Source organism: Echinops telfairi, unplaced genomic scaffold (assembly GCF_000313985.2).
Source record: "Echinops telfairi isolate 266 unplaced genomic scaffold, ASM31398v2 ScPeMD7_2291;HRSCAF=2852, whole genome shotgun sequence".
Classification (NCBI taxonomy): Eukaryota; Metazoa; Chordata; class Mammalia; order Afrosoricida; family Tenrecidae; genus Echinops; species Echinops telfairi.
Window position 1 is genome coordinate 20,604,240 of NW_022106189.1, and position 13,360 is coordinate 20,617,599.

At 60.5% G+C, this 13,360-nt stretch overlaps 1 protein-coding gene across 4 annotated transcripts in view; it reads left to right on the forward strand.

The window, feature by feature from the left end:
- Positions 1-13,360, forward strand: part of ADGRG1 (adhesion G protein-coupled receptor G1) — a 42,769-nt gene that overhangs the window by 2,107 nt on the left and 27,302 nt on the right. The window contains exons 1-2 of one of the 4 annotated variants that reach the window (XM_045293745.1): positions 3,073-3,238; positions 3,334-3,363. The exons of 1 other annotated variant lie outside the window; for it this stretch is intronic. The gene's annotated coding sequence lies outside the window, so the exon portion shown is untranslated. 2 more of the 4 variants (XM_045293747.1, XM_004704873.2) reach the window with 2 other exon arrangements.

Below are 13,360 nucleotides of genomic sequence, written 5' to 3' on the forward strand. Positions count from 1 at the left end.
CCCGCCCCCATGTCCCAGCCACACCCTCGGTTCCCTGTGTCTGAGGCCAGCCTCATAGGGACCCCATCCTGTTCCTCCCACATCTCACAAGTTCATGGCCCCTCCCCTCTTGCCCCAGTCTTCGCATGCTGGGGCATGGGGGCGCGGTTCCTGCTGTGCCCTGGCCTCCCCTCCACTGCTCCATCACCTCCTCCCACCCCCAGCTGCTGGTCCAGTCCCCTGAAGTCTAGCCCCAGGTCTCTCCCACGGCCGTGCGCACCAGCCCAGCGGTGCACAGCCGGATTCAGAAGTCTAGGCATCACCCGAGGCTCTGGTCTGCGAACCACCTGCTGAGTGCTCCCTATTCAGATGCTTTCCCTGGCTCCCAGGGCTTTGATTAAGCCTCAGATGTCCAGTCTTCCACAATCTGCCACAACTCCTCTCATGAGCTCCCTCTTGCTTCCAAGCAGGAGCCCTGGTGGCACAGTGGTTACGAACTGGGCTGCTAACCTCAAGGTCAGCAGTTTGAAGCCACCAGCTGCTCCACAGGAGAAAGATGAGGCTCTCTGCTATAACGAATCGGCAGGGCCTGTAGGGTTGCTGTGGGTTGGCAGCGACTTGGTGGCAGTGCCTTTGTTTTGCTTTGCTTTTTGTTTTGCGCCAGACAGGCCCCGCACCCCACACCTCTCCCCACTGTTTATGCTGTTCATTCTCACCTGGCTTTGTTGATCAAAACCCCCTCCTCCTCAATCAAGACTCAGCCTGAACCCTGGAGCCAAAGTCCTTGGCTCAAAGCCCGGCTCTGCCACTTGCCCTCCTGGTGAAGCCAAGGCTGCCCACTAGCCTGCCAGCAGGGCCCTCGGTCCAAGCTGCCTTAGTGACTGTGAAGTGCCTACCAGCAAGGGCCTGGCACCTAGCAGGGGTTTGGTTAGGACTCACACACCTTGAAGCCTGCTGTGTGGTTTGGGGCAGTTTTCTTGGCCCCTGTGATCCTTTCTAAGACAGGGCTCCTGAGCGGTCCCCAATCCAGGATGAAAAGGAATGCGCTGAGAATGAGGCGCATGAAGCAGAGGCCAGTACCCAGCAAGCCCTGCAGGCCCTTTCAGCAGTACCTTTAGTATTCATGACAGATGCACCCCAACCAAGCCAAACCCGTTGCCACGGAGACCATCCTGGCTTAAGCAGCCCCACAGGGACAGAGTCGAATGGCCCCACAGGGTGTCCCAGGCTGTAATCTTTACTGTACCTCCTCCCTCCCTCGGAGTGGCTGGTGGGGTTGAAGTGACAACTTTGCTGTGAACTCTTGAGTGTTAACTGCCGAGCCCCCAGGGACACCCTCCTCTGACTCCCAGGACAGAAGGCTTAGAGCTGGGGCCTGCCTCCCACAGAAGCCACCACAGGGCCCAGCACGTAGTAGGTCTCTGTGAAACAGACAGTGACTTGGCAAGCCGGCTCCTGCCCTAGCCAGGCCGCCCCACAGGCCTCTCCGATGTGGCCATCATGGCAGTAGCTCCTGGCTTCCAGCGTGCAGCTCGTCCAGTCTCTGTATCTGCAGAGTGCTGTCTCCAACTGCCTCTGAGCCCTGCTGTCCCGCGGGCTCTGTGGTGTGTTGGGGGACAGCTGCCTGCTGGCCTGGTCCCCCCGGAGACCGCTGAGGCCGCCCCAGCTACCAGGGCCTTGAAGGCCAGACGGTGGGGAAACAGACCGAGAGGGAGGCTGACTCACTCGCAGTGGGTACCTCCCAGTCTTTCTAGAACATGTCCTCCCTGGCAATGAGCAGGGCACAGGGTGCCCACCATCGGGCAGGGTCTGGGCGCTCAGTGAGCGCAGTCCCCTCTTGGAAGCTCCTCGTTCAAGGCCTCCCTCAGCCCTGAGATGGCTGTGCTGCCCCACCCCCTGCAGCTGCCCCTAAACAGCAAAACCCAAATCACTGTCTCCAGATGCCATTCCAATTCCTGGCAACCCCCATGTGTTAGAGAGCAAAGCTTGTCTGCTATCGGAAAGGTTGGCAGTTTGAACCCACCCCCTGCCCCGTGAGACAGACATGGGGATCTTCTGTAGGAGCACAGCCCAGGAAGCCCTGGGGGGCCATCCCACCCTCCGTGGGTGTAGGCTTCGGTGGCACCCAGCAGCAGGGACCATCCCTATGGAAGCAGGTGGCCACTGCCACGGCGTGAACCAGGCCCCTCGGTCACACCCCCTCCACGTGGCTTCAGGAGAGGTTTCCCCAGCCCCAACGGGACGGGAGTTCTCGGAGCTTCTCGCCTGATGGACGAGTGGCTATGAGAACCTCTTTGGAGCTAGGCTGCCTGGGTCCCGGCCCAGATCCTCCACGTCGCAGTTTGGGTGACCTTGGGCGAATCTCTCCTGGCCCTCTCCCTTGATGCTCAGCTCTGCAGTGACTGGCTACTGGGTGCAGAGGGCCAGGCAGAGCCCCAGGCACCTGGGAGCCAGGCGGGAGGGAGCAGCCCCTGGAGTGGAGGAAGGGGTCTGTCAATGAAGTGGACTGAGGATGTGATGATGGCAGCTATGATGAGTACTGCTGTTTTATCATGGCTGTCACCGCATGCCCACGGTGGGTCGTGCGGTTCATCTCCACAGGGCCTTGTGATTTGGGAATTATTTACCCAGGCTTTGGGGAGGTGGGGAGCAGGGGAGTCCTGCTCTACAAGGTGCATGACTTCTCAGCCTTCCAGAAGGGCACGCGGCCATAGCAGTGGGGGGCAGCTGCCGATAGAGACCACTGACCGGAGGAGGGTGAGGGTGCTGCATCATTCCCAAGGGCTTCTCTGAGCTTTGGAGGCCACCAGGAGTGTTTTCTGTGGCCCAGCAGGCAGACTAAGCCCCTGGAAGTTTCTGGAACTCCCTGGAGTCTCAGAGTGGTGTGCACTTGGGGGTTGTCCAGGAGATCAGGGGTTCAGAGGGCAGGCTGGAGGCCAGGCTGCTCTTGTGCATGGCCGGGCTGGCCTCCTGCCAGGCTGCCGAGCCCCCACCCAGTGTTCTTCCCGCTCTGCCAGTCAGCGCCGGCTCCTGTCCGGCAGAGGAGGCTGACCGGCCTCTCCTTCAGGAAGGGGCAGTTGCTGGCGGCCTGGCCTGGCGGTGGAGGCAGCATCTGGCCCACTGCGGAGACACTTAGATGCTGGCATCTGAGACAACTTCAGGGAGAGCCGCCCCAGACAAGTGACAGACGGAGGGCGAGCAAGTGGCAGGGGTGCCCCAGCCTGCGTGTGGGCAACCTGGCACCTGTCTGCCGGATGAGGTGAGGCTCGGGTCCCCCCCACCCCCCACAAGCTGGGCGCTGAGTCACAGGCATCCCCCAGAGTCACTGCCTCCATGCTCTGTTGCTGCCTCCAGGTTCTCAGCCCTGGCCTCCTCAGAGAAACCGTGAGTCATATGGAATCGTCATCCCCGGCCCCAGGAGAAGGGAGGGACCAAGAAGAGTCAACCCCCGCCCCCACCTCGAGGGAGGGACCAAGCCCCAACCGTTCTCCGGCTCCTCCCAGGCTCGGCTCAGCACTGGCTGCCAGCCTGGCCCTGCCTGCTGCAGGAGAGGCTCCTCGGAGCCTCCACGCTCACCCGCTCCGGTGGCAACAGGACCAGGGGACTTGCTGGTTAAGCCTTCAGGGGGATCCCAGAAGGTGGGACACCCCCCTGGCCCCACGCAGGACTCTCCACCTGGCATCAGGTACCAGAGGGCAGTGGGCTGAAAAGCAAGAAGGAGGAGATAGGGGCTGAGTGTGTGGCTGATGAGCAGAGAGAGGTGGTGAAATGGGGAACTGGAGGTGGGTGGGGAAGGGTCCTGGCTGTGCTGTGGGTTAGGCACTGGGCAGCTGGCCTCAGGACCGAGGGTTCAAACCCACCCGCTGCTCTATGGGAGCAAGATGAGGCATCCTGCGTGCACTATCCGGGGCGGATACAAGTCAGGACCGATTTGATGGCAGTGGGCTGGTTGGTCATTAGGGCCATATTGGGGGGATTAAGCCAGGTGGGGGTTGCTGTGGTGAGAGGTGGAGGACACATGCTAGAGATGCCAGGACAGCGGTCTGGGTCTACAAGGAGCGGGACCACGCAGAACCACCAGTTGTTGTTAACCTGGGAAAGAGCGGCTCAGAGGGGCACAGTCCAGCAAGCTGGGGTCTGCCTTCTGGGGTGTGAGATAACTGTCCACTCTTACCCCCCTGGACAGAGGCACTGCGAGGGCAGGCGGCTGGCTCAAGATCACACAGCAAGTCCAGGGATGAAGGAGGGTTCTAGAGAGATGGACTTGGCTCCAACCTTGGGGAGGAGCAGTGCTCCCGAGGGAGGCATCCTGTGCCTGGCTGGGACCGAGCGTGTCCGGCAGGTCTGGGCAGGGACCTGTGGAGTGAAAGCAAGTCCAGGAAACCCAGGGCCGATTGGTGGGGAAGCAGACTCTGGGGCCAGCAAGTCTCCTGCCAGGTACCCAGCAGACCTCAGGACTCCCCTCTGCTGGAGATTGATAGGACCTGTTCACCACATGCCAACATTGTGCCCACCCTAGTCCACCGATGTCCCTGTCTCCACCCCCCCAGCTTCCTTTGATGTGTGCCCAGTGGGGGCAGTCTTCCAAAGCCTTATGGGGGAGTGAGTAGGGGGCAGGACTGTCCCTCTCACTCTGGAGCAGCTCTGACCTGAGGCTGGCATCCGATAGGAGCTTTTGTGCCTCCTTCACAAGGCCAAGGAAGTGAGTCATATCAACTTTTACTGAGCACCTACTGTATGCCCAGCACCGGCCCTTGGAACTGGAGGGTAGCCCAGACCAAGAGCCACACACCCCACCTCCTCCCTGCAGGGCGCCCCAAGGGCAGAGGCTGGTTTCTGAAGGGCAGGGACTGGCCCCCTAAGAATAACAGCTCTGGTTGGGAGAGGGCTCAATGGCTGTGTTGGTTCTCAGTATCCTGGTCAGGAGTGGTGGTGGTGGTGGTGGTGGGGCTTTCCTGTCAATGTCACGCCTTTCCTCAATCCAGGGACCCCTGGTACAACCCCCTCGGCCATGGCATCGCTGTAGCCACCTTGCCTGGCCTCTCTCACTCTGGGCCTCAGTTGCTCGGTGATGAGATGGGTGGATGTGAGTGACCACCAGCTCCCCTCCCCTCATGGTCTAGGGACGCAGTTCTGAGAGGGACCCCAAGTGGGTGAGCTCTCCCCAGTCGCTGTTTGTGAGGGAGGGGACCATGCCAGGCAGCCTGCACTGCTATTGCTGGCTTCCGTGCCCTGGGCATAACACCCCACCCAGTCAAGACACAAACAAACAGGACAGTTAAGGTGCTGATGGAGCAGAGGCCTGGCAGAGCCTGAGGAAGCGTCGGAGGCATTTAGGCAGGGCTTGGAGAAGGGTGGGGATGCTGAGACATGGTGGGGAGTAAATAGGGGGTGGGAGTGAGAGCCGGGCTGCTAGGAAGGGGGCCGAGGAGGCAGGGGCTGGGGCGGGGGCCGAACAGGCTGTCCCACCTCTGTCTAGTGCTGGCTAGCCCTGGCATGAGACGCCTTCAGAGGCAGGCGAAGGAAGGAGGCAGGGAGGGGTTCCCGGAGGAAGAAGCTGCCCAGTTTGGGAAGCACTGAGGAGTAGGGCAGTTGTGGGTGAGTGCACTGGGGACCCGGCACAGCCCACCTACTGGCATTGAGCACCAGGCTGGCAGGTCCCGCTTGCTCTGCAGTGGAATGGTGGCTGGAAGACATCAGCTAGGCCAGGTGGGTGCTGCTGCAGGTGGGCAGGTTGGTGACGTGCTCTGGCTCAGCTGAACTGGCCTGGGGCTGCTGGCTTTGAGGCTCATGAGGGGCATTGGGGGTGTGTGTGTGGGGGGCAGAGTCTGGGTGTTGAGTTGGGGAGGGGGTGGACGGAGTGGCTCTCCTCGCAGAGACACAGCATGACCCAGGCTGGAGATGGGAGAGGCAGGGACAGCAGTGTGTGGGGGCCACCGCTACCTTCCAGCAGGTGGCTCCAGCCATGGGGAGTGGAGTATGGGTGGGGGGTGACATGCTCTATCAGGCTGTCATGTGGCGGGTGTGAGGCCATGGGGAGGCGGTGGGGACATCTGGGGCTGGGGGGAGGCGGAGGGAGTGGTAGCTCAGCCCCCAGCCCTGCACTGCCCACCTCTGTCCTGACTGTGCCCTAGCAAGGCTCCCCTTCTTGGGGACAGTCTCGTGCATGGACACGCCTTCTGACTCACAGCAGATGGGGGTATCACGTGAGCACACCACAGCCAAGGGTGGCCAGGACCCCAGGGAGCAGGCAGATGGCAAGGGGTAGGGGGCGGGGCGGGGCTGTGACAAAGGGCCCTCTGAGATGGGGGAGGCAGGGCCAGCCAGACTCAGCCACCCTGGCCTGTCTGCTCTACTGGGCCGAGACCTTGGCATCCCTCCAGTGCCCAGCCATCATGCCTCATCTGGGGGCGGTCCTTGTGGGTCCTGGCCTGCTAGGAAAGGGGCGAGGCATGAGGGTTGGCAGACAAGTTTTCTGCCCACTGTCCCGGTGCCTCCTGCTCTGGAACAATGGTTCTGAGACGCCTTCCCAGGCCCTTCAAGGCCCAAAGTCCTGGTTCCCTTGCAGCCTGGGCAGAGCCCTTTCTTCCTCTCTGGCTGTGTAGCCTTGGGCATGTGCCGCCGTCTCCCCATCTGTAAAAAGTGGGTACCCACAGGACCTTGAGGCGCCCTGGTGGCCCAGTGGGCAAGTCCGTGGCTGAAAGCTTGGCGGGTCAAACCCACCAGTCGCGCCCAGAGCGGAGGCAGCCTCCCTCTAAAGATGGCCACCTCAGAAGCCCGGCAGGGTAGGTTACTCTGTCCCACAGGGTGGCCATGGGTCGGAATGGATTCAACAGCAGGAAGGTCTTTTTGTTTTTAATCTGAACCCTCAGGCGCTCGCGGTGCACAGGCTACTAGCCAAACGTGGTCATTGGCTGCGTGGCACTGGGTTGGAATCGGCCTGACCTCGATAGGTTTGGGGGATAGGACCTGTTTCTGGGGTCAGGGTGAGCACTGAGGGTGTTCACTTAGGGAAGCATTGAGGGAAAAATAAATCAGACTGCTACCAAGTCAATTCCGACTCATAGCGACCCGAGAGGGCAGTCTGTCTGTCCATGTAGGTTTCTGAGACTGTAGCTCTATGGGAGTAGAAAGCCTTTTCTTCTTCCTGGTTGGTGGTTTTGAACTGCTGACCTTGCAGTTAGCAGACCAACTCATAACCTACGAAGAGAACAGGGTTCCCAGAAAAGACTGACTGGGCCCTGTGAGTGCTACACAGACAGGCAGACAGACACAAACAGCAGTGGCACTCAGTAGATTTCGGTGCATGGTGGCCCCATTTGCATCGAGGTCGAACTGTGCTTGGCTGTTTGCAGGCGTGGAGTGCCGGGTGTTTCTTCAAAGACACCTCTGGCTGGACCCGAACCTCCAGCCCTGTAGTTGGCATGCCAGCCTCTGGGATGCCTCTCCTGCTGTGTGACTGGGTGCCTGGACTCACTTCTTGGAGACACGCTATCTCTTGGCACCATCTGGAAGCCCCTTTTCCAGCCCCTGGGAGAAATGAGGGCACTGGGCACCTTTCCCCAGCCCTCCCCCAGCCTGATCACTCTGGAGGGGAGGCTCCTGTGGTGGTGGCGGGCCTGGGTGCCACCGGCTTGGGCTCAGGCCATCTCGGTGTACTGGCAGTTTGCCGTTCTGGGAATGCTGGGCAGAGAAAAAAACGTGGTGGGGGTGGCGGGGCGGGGTAGACAAGCCTCTCTGTCTAAGTGGGAGATGGCCTGGCCTGGGGGTGGGGACCTTGTTGTCCAAGAACCAGTCCAGAGTCCTGTCCCCTGAAAGACAGGCAGTTCTGAGGCTCCTCAGCCTCCGGCCCACTCAGCGGGCTCCAAAGCAAACCACAATGACAACCCGGTGTGTGTTTGCAGGAGAGGAAGGCTGTGTTCTGTCAGTCACATTCCAATGGTCAGTTTTTGGAAGTGGATCACCCAGCCTTTCTCCCTCGGCACCTGGGGATGGACTTCCACCCCCACCCTTCCATTTAGCAGCCAGCAGCATTCATACCATTTGGAGTCCCGTGAGGAGGAGGAGGAGGAGGAGGAAGAGGTGGAAGAAAATGGGTTGGGTGGGGCTTGTCCTCCTTGACCAAGATGGATACCTCTCTGGGCCTCAGTTTCCTGTCGTGTTAGATGGCATAACAAGTCTCCCCCTGACAGCGCTGCTGCTGGAATCGAGGGCCGCTGTGGTTGTAAAGGATGCTTCCGTACAATGCGAGAGGGGTCCTCGGTCCTCCGTGGCCCAGCTGATAACTCCCCAGGGACCGGGCAGGATGAGAGGGAGCAATCCCAATCATGTCTCTTGGCCTCATGACATGGGGTGTCAAGTGGGGAGGGTGGGACCTACCTAAAACAGTTCCGGGCTGTAGACTCAGGAGCTCAAGACTCCACCCTCAGTTATCTCTCCAACCAGCTCGGCAGTGCAGCCTGGGAGAGCTGCTTTGGGCGAAGGGGCTACCTGGTACTGTGTCAGCCCCAGCGCTCTTACACTTGAGGTGAGATGAACTCGCACGGGCTGCAGCAATGGGCTGGGACATAACCCCTGGGAGGAGGGGGCGGTCCCGGCGGAGCTCCCTTCTGTAGTACGTAGGGCCTAGGGCCGTGAGTTGCTGCCCACTGCCCCCAGCAATGACACCCTGCTCACTGAGGCGCCTGCCACCTCCAGTGCCCAGGGCCGGCCTTGGCACACCCTAGGCGCTGTAGTCATTCTTGCGGGAGCTGTTCAGCCTTTATCTTGGGTATGGCGCGGAGTTGTTCCCGCAGCACTGGCCCCGCCCTCCTATGACGTCACCGGGGAACGCCAATTCCCAGGAGAGCGCCGCAAGCGGGCTGCACAAGGGACACACCGGTGGCCCCTGGGGATTGATCGTCTGGTCTGGGCGCCTGTCCAACTGGGAAAATTCCTAAGCTTCCTGAGACACCCCGTGCCCTTGCCCCACCCCCTCCTCCTGAGACCTGAGGCCTGCCCTGCCTGGCCACTGTCCTGGGCCTGCAGAGGCTGCCTGAGTTTGAGCCCTGCAGGCAGCTGTCAGTGGTCACTCCTCAGCTGGAACAGAGGTCCCTGGGTTGCTAGAGGCATGGCCATGGGGCTGTCCCTCGGGGTGCGGCTGCCCCTGGGTCTCTGGCCATGTGGCTTGGAGACACCTGCTCAGAACCACCTACTGTGGTGACAAGTGTGAAGGGGGACCTTCGGGAGCCAGCTGGGGGGCCAGTCACACTTGGTCACTGCCCTGACCTCTGCCCCTTGGCTGTGTCATTGTCTGTGCACGTGTCATGACCCAGAGCCCCTGCCCACAAAGATCCTGCTCACACCTGGCTTGTGGCTCAGATGGTGCGCAGATGAGGCAGCAGATGAGCCCACTGGGCTCAGAAGTGAGGACTTGAACCGGGACCGCAGCCTCCGGCAGTCTCCCGGCTGTTCCCAGTGGAGGTAGAGAGCCCCCCAGATGGCCGGGCAGTTGTAGCAGACACGTGGACACCACGTGGGTCCTCTCCAGCTGCTTCCAGCTGGAGCCTTTCTGATTTGGGGGAAAAGGACAGCCCACGGTCCATGTCCGCCCCAGCCCTGAAGTCTGAGTGGCTGGTGGATCATGGCAGGGCGCTGGCAGTGCTGTGGGTAGGCGGCCTGTTCACCTGCCTGAGCCCCACCCCTGGAACCATCCAGGAGCTCTGAGCTGGTGGGTGCTCTGGAGGGCGTGAGGGACCCAGTGGATTGCTGTGGGGGCTGGCACTGGGGACAGGAAGGATGGAGGGCCTGCCTCCCAAAGCACCAGGCAGCCGACCTGGGCGTTCCTGATCCCGGCCTTCCCCTCACACACCTCTGCAGGTGACGTCACTGTGCTGGGGTATGGGCACCGGAGGGCCAGGAAGGAATCCTAGGTGCTGAGCTGCTGGGTGTGCCCTCTGTGGGGGACGTCTGCTCTGCACATCCCTGGCCCTATGGGGAGGCTCTGTTCCTCAGCTGGGGGCTCAGGCTGCCCGGGCCTGGTGTTGGACTGAGGGGAGGGGAAGCCAGCAGCACCCAGCCTACCGAGAAGGAGGTGGCCAGCCTCTCTGCAGACACTGTGGCCTGATGTCAGTACACCTGGGCATCCACCTGGGCTTGGGGAGCCGTGGCAGAACCCGCAGACGCTGCTGTCCAGGGAGGAGGCCCCTGGGACTGCTCAGGAGCCTGTGAGGGTAGGGACCAGGGTAGCCTCATTCCAGGATTCTCTAGAGTGTCCGGCTCTTACTCCTAGGTTGTGGCAACTCCGGCTTGGGGGTAGGGCTGCTATGCAGAGGACTAGCGTCAGCAGTGGCCAGAAGATGGACAGAGCTGGGCTCCAGTCCACTTGCTCTCCCTGGCGGGGCCTTAGGGGCCTATGCTCTAAAATGAGGAGAGGGGCACCGTCTGGTAGGGCGGCTATGTGGGCTGTTGAGAACACTTCCTGGGGCTCTGGGCCCCCTTTCCTGTCCCAGCTCCCTGCAGAGAGCCCTCCTGGAGCCCAGGGGGCTGCAGGGTTGCAGCAATGGGAAAACCCACCCCTCAGCTTCTTAGCCTGGGGCCACGGCAGCTGGCCTCTGAGGCCTGTGTGTGCGTTCATTTTGCCTTTACAGACAGAAAATCCCAGCCGTGGGCTCTCAGGCTTCAGACTGCCTCTCCACCAGCACTTCGTTGGCTGTAGAGGTATGCTGTGGCGGTGCTGGGGATAGGCCTGCCGGCTGGCCATCATCCTGTAGGATTTCTCAGCTCCTTGACCGAACGGACAGACAGCGGACTCTCAGAGTCATAAAATCCCCGGGGCAATTCTACTCTGTCCTCCCATGTCCCCGTGAGTCAGAAAGGACACGGTGCTGAGTTTTGTCGTCCACTGCCGTCCAGGAGTCCTTAGACTGGAAAGTCCTGTCCAGTCCCTGCTCTCAAGCTGTGTGATCACCACGGGAGCTCCTTTCTAGACAAGCCCCCAGGAGAGTTGGGCGGGGACCCCAGGGGGCCAGTGGCTGGGCAGTTGGCGTGGTGGCTGTGTATTGGGGACCCTGAGTGACACCTTTGCATTGGAATCAAGCATTAGGAATTGGCTCCTGTGAGGAAGAGGCTGGCGTCTGCCTGGCCAGGCTTAGAGTCCAGCTCTGTCTCCTCCCTCCTCCTAACCAGCAAATCCTACTGAGCATCTGCTACGCACCAGGCCCCGTGCTAAGTGCTAGAGATGCAAGGCAGATGAGACAGCCAACGGAGCAATGGGTTCCGAGGAAGGGAATGGCAAGACCGTTCCAAGCAGTGCTGAGTGCTGTGAAGACAGTAAGACCAGCTGACTTGGAAGGCAGTGGCTGATGGAGGTTAACTCTGATCGGATCCTCAGGAGAATCCTTCCTAGGGGGTGGACATTGGTGTGAAGGTGTGGGAGGGAGCCAGTCAAGAGAGGGGTCCTGGAAAGAATTTGCCTTGTTGTGGACAAGCGTGGGCAAAGGCCCTGAGGTGGGGCTGAGGCCAGAGGGGCTGACTGTGAGTGCCGGGAAGGGGCAGGGTGGGAGGTGGGATGGTGGGAGGAGTGGAGAGGGGCCACTCACTCTTTATACTAGCCGTCATGCTGCTCTGTGCCTCAGCTATCTGCCTTTTATAACATTTTTGTTCCTGTTCCTCCCCAGCCCCCTTTTGGAACCCCAGTGGCTTAGTGGGTTATACGTTGGGCTGCTAGCCACCGGGTCAGTGGTTTGAACCCACCAGGGGCTTTTCGAGAGAAGGATGAGGCTTTCTGCTCAGGACATCCCTGGGGCAGTTCTACTCTGTCCTATGGTGTCCCTGTGAGTCAGAATTGACTCGGTTCTGGGTTTTTTTGGTCGCTGCCATCCTGGAGACATTGGCAATTCAGTGATGGAATCCTAGCCTTCCCCACAGAGACCTGGCTCCTTCTTGGTGATTGCACCTGAGACTCACCCACCTGTCCGTGGAGGCGTGGGCACGCTGAGACGTTGAAAGGCTAGAATGGTTGAAAGGCCTGGCTATCCATTCCCCAGCATCGACTGGTGAAAATCATGGGTCACAACAATCTGATCCACAACCCATCGTGGAGACAGGCCAGAACCGGGGAGCGCTCATTCAGTCAGACTGGGGGGGTGGGGGGGGGCGCGTGCGCTGAGTCAGCAACCAAAGCCTTCACTCTCACCTTTCTTCTGTGGAGTGGCTGGTGGATCGAACTGCCAACCTTGCAGCTAGCAGTCCCCACCCTCGTAGTGATCCCTGTGGATTTCTGAGACTATAACTCTTTATGGGAAGAGAAAGCCCCATCTTTCTTCCTCTGGGAGGCTGGTGGTTTTGAACTGTTGATCTTGCGGTTAGCAACCCCGCGTGTCTCCGTGTGAAGACTGAGCGCAGACTGTGAGTCTATTTGCAGAGACTTGGTTCTGGGCTTGGTGAGCTCCTGCAGATCCTTTTCATGATTCCAGGGGTGGCTGTGGAGGCCCTGGGAGCCCTCGGCTGCGGTGCCTCTGGTTCTCCGGGGCTGTGGCTCTTGCAAGGAGGTGAGCTCTGGGCAGCAATTGAGTACTGAACACCTACAGAATCCCAGGGCCCCTTCCCCCCTCCCTGACAGCTTCTTTCACGCGTGCAGGGGCCTCTGAGCCCACAGTGCTGCCTTCTCAGGCCCAGCAGCCTGCGTCCTTTCCGGGCACAGCGTCCACCCAGAACAGGAGCTCCTTTCTTTGCTTGCCTTTCCTCTTCCTCCTGGCCAAAAATAGCGCCTGAATGGGGCTCCACAGGGGGGAGGGGGTGAGCCGCAGAGAGACAATGGCAGTCCCGGAGCAGTGGAGCTAAGCCTCCTGGCCCCAGCCCACCAATCTGGGGCCTGGGGGGGTCACATGGGCTCAAGCCCTTGCTGCCAGAAAGTGTTCCCCACCACCTCTTTCCTTTTGGAGGGTGACCACTAGAGACACCCCCCCAACACACACACACACACACACACACACACACACACACACACACACACACACACACGCTCTGGGAAATGGTTCCCAAGCTGCCTTGTAGAGACCCCTGGCCACCCACCCTGCCTCCCCATCTGCTGATCGTCTAGAGCTGAAGGCCTTTGGGGAGGGGGGTGCCAACCTCCTGGCTCTCCTGGCTCTCTGCCATGCCCTGCCTGGCACACAATGCCCTCCCTCCACCCCCCACCCCCCCCAAAGCTTTGATGTCATTTTCCTTTTGACACATTCGTTCTGAACATTTTTCAGAGGTATGAGCCTTCTTGGGAAGGAGTGAGCTCCGTGTCTCTGGAGGTGATCAGACAAAGTTAGCTGTGCACGGATGGGGCTGGGGGCTGGGAGAGGCATGGGACACAGGGTTGCATAGCCCCAGGGAGGTCTGGGCTGGAATT